We start from the raw sequence: 6,617 nt of genomic DNA on the forward strand, positions 1-6,617 counted from the left end.
AAAAGACATTATTTTTTACAGCTTCTTACAGTGAGATGCTTGTAGGTGTTACTGTAAAATTTTACCTATAACTCAACCTGTTTTTAAAATTGTCAACACAATAGGGACATTTAAATTGACCAGTTGGTATTGTTAGATTTAAATCTACCTTGATGCTACCTGTAAAAAAATTTATTCACCTAACCAAAAGTTTCAGCATGCTTTTTTCCTGAACTTTTTGTTACCTAGGATTATTCTATTGAGAGATTTTTATTTTACTGTCATTCAAAATCTTATGAGTGATCAAGCCAAACAAGAATGACTATATCATATATTTTATTTTCTTGCAGTTACATGTAATTTAAAATGGCATGACCTAAAATGCACTACATTTCATCTAAATGTTTGCATAGCCACTACTAGCAGTGTTTAATACCATAAATAATCCAGTCGTAATATTTCACTCACTTTAATGAAACCTCAAAATCATATTTGAATAAACAATTTCATTAATTTATTTACACTAATATTTGACATCTCATCCAGAATTCCAATGATTTTAAATAATTCCCAATTTTATTCATTTTTCACTACTTCACTAGATTTTTTTCTAAATCCATAGTATAAATTCTGATTAACTTCCAATTATATACATCCTAATTTAACAGGTGCAGAATCTATACATAATTCAGAATCATTTCCATTACTATATTCCAAATAGTTATCCTCACTTATATTTTGTAATATTTTATTTATATTTTTACTATATATCACCTGATTTTAATATATCCACAGTAAACATTTTATTTCATTTCCTATAATAAATTTCCAAATCAAACAATATTTGATTCAGAATTTTATAATGACTATTTCCAATTTCACATTCACTTAAAACATTTCCTCATGTTAGGAATATTTTAGAATATTTTACTTTCATTTTTCACTTTATCACTAGATAAGACTATATCCACTGCATTACTTCAACATTTTATTTCATTTCCTATAATAATTTCCAAATCAAACAATATTTGATTCAGAATTTTATAATGACTATTTCCAATTTCACATTCACTTTTAAAAAACATTTCCTCACGTTAGGAATATTTTAGAATATTTTACTTTTATTTTTCACTTTATCACTAGATTAGACTATATCCACTGCATTACTTCAACATTTTATTTCATTTCCAAGATCCCATTTAAATAGGGAATCATCTTAAATTTGTAATAGATCCCAAAATTAATAATGAATATTTCAAAAATCACATTTAAAGCCACAGAAACATGTTGGATGAACTCACACTATATCTCCTACTTGAATTCCAGTTTTGAAATTTTTAAATCTTTGACATAACTAAATCCCATCGTATGAAAAATTGAATTCCTTTAGTGAACACAGCATTTTATGCACAAAACTCCCACTAATATTATAATAGATTTCAAAGAAAAAACACAGCAAGGTATACTCCAAAATTATTTCGAATTTTATATGTAAAACATCATATGTAAGCCCCACAAAACGGTTTGAATGAATTATTTCCTCCTTGATGTCCTTCATGACAATAAAATCTTGAAAGAAACACATCACATTTTAAGAAGCAAAATTGCTATAAAAAGTCTGAGTAGTGAATTCAAATAACATAAATCCAATATTGTATGCACAATGACACCAAAAGATTTAAAACATTGCAAATAATAATCCAAAATGAGAATCTTGAAGGGTCATGTGAAGAAAAAAACAACATATCCCTCTGAAAATTTAAACTGTAAACACCCTGAACAGCTATTTCTTGTTTCACTGGCAGCTGGACAATACTATGTATAAGGGTTCGAATTTTAAAGAAGCATTTTGGTGTAAAAACAGTTTAAATTTTCAAACATAGTAATACATATTTATTTTAATCATTTACTGATTTAGAATTTTAGGTAAAAAATAGATAAATCAAATATATCAGGGATTTAAAACAATGAAAACCAAATTATTTTCTTCCCTATCAATTTTTAATAGAATAATCCTAGGTAAGAAAATCTTCAGGAAAAAAGCATGCTGAAACTTTGGGTTAGGTGAATAAAAATCTGTACAGGTAGAATCAAGGTATATTTAAATCTAACAATACCAACTGGTCAATTTAAATGTCCCTATTGTGTTGACAATTTTAAAAACAGGTTGAGCTATAGGTGAAATTGTACAGTAACACCTACAAGCATCTCACTGTAGCTAATTTAGAATTCCTAAAGGGACTATAGGTTTACATTCTATCATTACATCCAGTATATGTGTAGAATAAGTTTTCAATGCTTTTTCTGTAATTCTGTTATATAATGGTTACACATTTGTTAAAAAAAATATCAGAAGGATTTACAGATAGAGTGAGTTGCCTTAAGGTTACGTTATTTTAACATAGTAAAGTATTGATAATAGAAAATTACTTGTTAATCTCTCCTTTCACCGCTTATTTATGATTCCTTCTATTGGTATGATATTTGGTAAATTAACAGTTACAGATTGTAATATCATAAGAAGTTACAGATCATGCTTGAATTTCAATCCAGTTGTAAGATTATTGCATAAGTGGTGGCCCTTGAAAAAAAACAAATTGCTTTAAACCCTAAGTTTTCAACACTTTCTTTTGTAATGACTAAAACAGTTGATTAGATATTTGAATAATTTGCACTTACATATCATAAAAAGTAACATATCAAGCTTGAATTATGCAACATTAAAATAAATAAAGCCCATTTTATCCACTGAAAAATGGATTATCTTTCTAAAGAATTACAATAATGCAACAATATGCAATAGTGCTATATATTCAATGGAATATAAAAGTATGTCCGAAATATGCATACAACTACAACGTATACCAATCTTTCCAAATGATATTTGGATCATGTTGTTTTTTCTAACTTATACTGAGTTAGTTGTACTAAAAGATGTAGGTGTGATACTGGCTCCTAGGAGCCTCTTGTTTAGTATAATGTATACCATTGGCCTGTGAAGTATATTTGTTTCAAGTATGTATTGCTATAAGTGATCAGTTGCTTTCCATTGAAATTGATTTAGTGCCATAATTGAGATAAATCATTTTTTTTAATTACCTTTATTTGTAAATGCATTAAATGCATGTTAACAAGGTCAAAAATTATTCTTGTTTATATAGTTTAGTGTTTGTATTTTCATATCTGAATATTATTTCCAAACGTTATCCACAGATTATTTCTACCATTCAACCAAACATGTAAGAAATATTGTTATATATTGTTATCAATTCATTTGTAGTTTTAATGAATAATAATATTTGACTCACCTATATTACAGTTCAATAAAAATCTGATCGAAATGCTATTTGTTATAGTAAATCAAACAGTACAGAAATTTGGCAGATTTGTTTTTGAAGAGCCGCTATCAAGTCTTCAGTGCAAAAAGTCCAAGAACAGACAGAAAGCACAGTTACATCGTGAATGCTTTTAAATTGATTCCCATTGCATCTTTACTACCATAGTGTAGCTAAATTTCAGAACAAATTGTGAATTGTAAAGATACATGAAAGGTGAGGTAGCATCAATTATCTTTTTCTTTTTGTTTCAAGTTTTAATAAAAGAAGAATTTTGAAACGATTCTTCATCATAGGCAGTTAGTTTGACCCAAATTTGTCCAAATACGATTAAAACATCTATGATATATTATTGACTTGCAAATGAGATTTGGTTGTCTTTGGATGTCTCTTCGACGGTTAATGGTCAATGAGATGGCATCTAGACTAAAATCACACGAAATGCTACTATATTTCATGGAGTCCATGCATCATTAATTGTTTATTTTAGATGTTTTGTAATTTGTATATACATTTTAGTATGTTATAAATCAAATATGAGATATTGCTTCAAATGGGTGAACATGAATTTGCCAGCTAATGCCCCTTTAACAATAAGACAGCAGCTATACAGTAATAGACAAACTTACCACGCAAGATCCTCATGGGTAGTCAAAAGTCATTAAAACATCCATAGTAATTACAGTTCATCATATTTTTTTTCTCTTTGTGGTTTCACCATTAATTCTCTTCATCAATATTTTATTATTTTTGCTTTTATACCTTCAAGCAAACATAAATTAGTTTAGACCCATTAAAATATGTCGGCCAGGTTCGGAGCACCTGGTTCACCCCTAGTTTTTGGTGGGGTTCGTGTTGTTTATTCTTTAGTTTTCCATGTTGTGTTATGTGTACTATTGCTTGTCTGTTTGTCCTTTTCATTTTTAGCCATGGCGTTGTCAGTTTATTTTCGATTTATGAGTTTGACTGTCCCTCTGGTATCTTTCGTCCCCCTTTTCGACCGTTCTAGACCATCATTGGAAGTCAATGTCATTGAACATCCCTTTAGTATTTGCGGTTCAGATGAAGTGAAATTAAAATAAGACACTCGTATTGCACTTCTGGCATTGCTGAATTAACTCCTTTTGTTTAATATCTGACTGGTTTGTTCAGTTTGATTTGAATAATACAATAGTTAGAGTGCATTAACTTCTAGCTCATTTGGTCTCTAACGGAGAGTTGTCTCATTGGCTATCATATGTAACAAAAATAATTAGAAAAACCTGTAGGTCAGCTGGAGCTAGAAGTTATAGAGGAAAACAAAGTTAGGTCTGGCAGTAAACTAAAATCAAACTCACAGTGAGATTTTATAATTTAATTCAAATTATCATACAATGGATAATATTGATACTATATGAGTGCTACTGTAATAGTACAATTCTACTGATGATACTAGCATGCTTTGTCTGTATGAAAATCAAATAAATACCATTCTGTCAACTCTTAACACACATGCTTAATTGAGAATGTCAAAATAATTTAATTACACATAATCAACTAAACTTGACCTATTCATGTGATTATAAAGATTTCTCTAAATTAATGAACCCAAATAATTAATATTAGTCCAAATTTATACAAAATTATTTATTTAAAGTCAAAACAACTAAAGATTCCACACAAACCATATGATATTTTCTTTCACTTGTATTGGGTTTATCTTTTTACACGTAGAATTTCTCTGGATTTTGGCAGAGTTCCTCCAACATTCTATGTAGGGGGGGGGGGGGCTTCTTTGTCTCTTTATTATTGTTGTCAACGGTTAACCGGTCGAACGACCGAATACTGAATATCAAAAAAGCTAACCGGTTAACCAGACTTTTTTTCAATGTTAATAGACTTGATATAAATTTGTATTGAAATCAGTAAATAGTTGTGTTTTATTTAAAAATTGTCGTCGTGGTAATTAATTTAACGAATCAATTGTTCAGTATATTAATTGGTATTGGTAATCCAAAAATATAAAATTAATTAGAACTTGTCTCATATCTCTGGGCAAGAACTTAAGGAAATATAATTAGTTTCATGTTTTTTAACAGTAATTTTTAATCAGTAATACAATTAAATTTTACGATTTACTTCCATTATTTCATTTTTGATCTTATATTGTGTAGACCTTCATCTGAATGTGCAATCTCCGTCGTTCAAGTCTTTGTAATACTCTAAACTAAGTGCTAACTCAAAAACTATAAAAAGCAAACCAACTTGAATGTAATCAATGTATACTTGATGGTACAATATCAGGATTAAATAATTTTAATTGAAACACCTCACATTATTCCGGAGACAACAAAACAAAATGGAAGAATCATCGGTGACGCACAGTTTATACTTGGTATGACGTCTCCTGGTGAGCTATCATACATTCATTGGAGATGTCCGTTGTGATTCTGCCGTTTAAATGTTGTAATGTTCTAATTTATCATTTATTTATGTATTTCTCTGTTCTGAGTATTCATGCGTTTATTTGTACTGTATTCTTGTCACGTAATGTTTTTGCATTTTAGTGGTATTTGTAAGATTGTCATATAAGATGGAGGTTTTGCAAGCCATAAAACCAGGTTCAAACCCACCATTTTTTCTTTAAATGTCCTGTACCAATCATGGAATATGGCAGTTGTTATCAAATAGTCCGTTTCTGTGTATATAAGTGTTTGTTTTTGTTGCAGTTCGGTGTTTTTGTTGTTCCATTTTTCCTCTAATTGTTGATATGGTTACCTTGGTTGTAGTTTATAACCCGGTTTTGTTCTCGCTTAATCGATTTCTGATTTTTGAACAGCGATAGTCCATCATAATACACTCCTGTTGCCTTCATTTACGAACAAAAATGTATTGGTTATATTTTATTTGCTGATACAACATCATATTTGTGAAAGAGGTGTTGATACACATTAGGGTTTTGAAAAATAGAAATAACATGATTGTTTTTAGGTTTATAATGTTTTCAAATTCCAATTTGTATTAAATGACAAGTTTCTAAGTTCTGAAGTACCGAGACTGGACACAAATTGCAAAATAGTTAGGCGGCACAAATCCAATTACAAGGAACAAGGGATCTCAACAGTTGCTCATTCCAAAACATCTGACAAAGAGAGATTCTCTGAATTTGAAACATCTGTTAATAGGGTTTAGCTAAATAATGCATGCTTACTAATTGACTTCAACATACCAAGAAGAATTCGTCAAACAAAACCATGCCAAAGAACATATCACGAGGACCATCACTACAAAGTTCCAATTCACAAATAGTCTTGATGACAACGA

Source organism: Mytilus galloprovincialis, chromosome 3, assembly GCF_965363235.1.
Source record: "Mytilus galloprovincialis chromosome 3, xbMytGall1.hap1.1, whole genome shotgun sequence".
In the NCBI taxonomy this organism is placed as follows: Eukaryota; Metazoa; Mollusca; class Bivalvia; order Mytilida; family Mytilidae; genus Mytilus; species Mytilus galloprovincialis.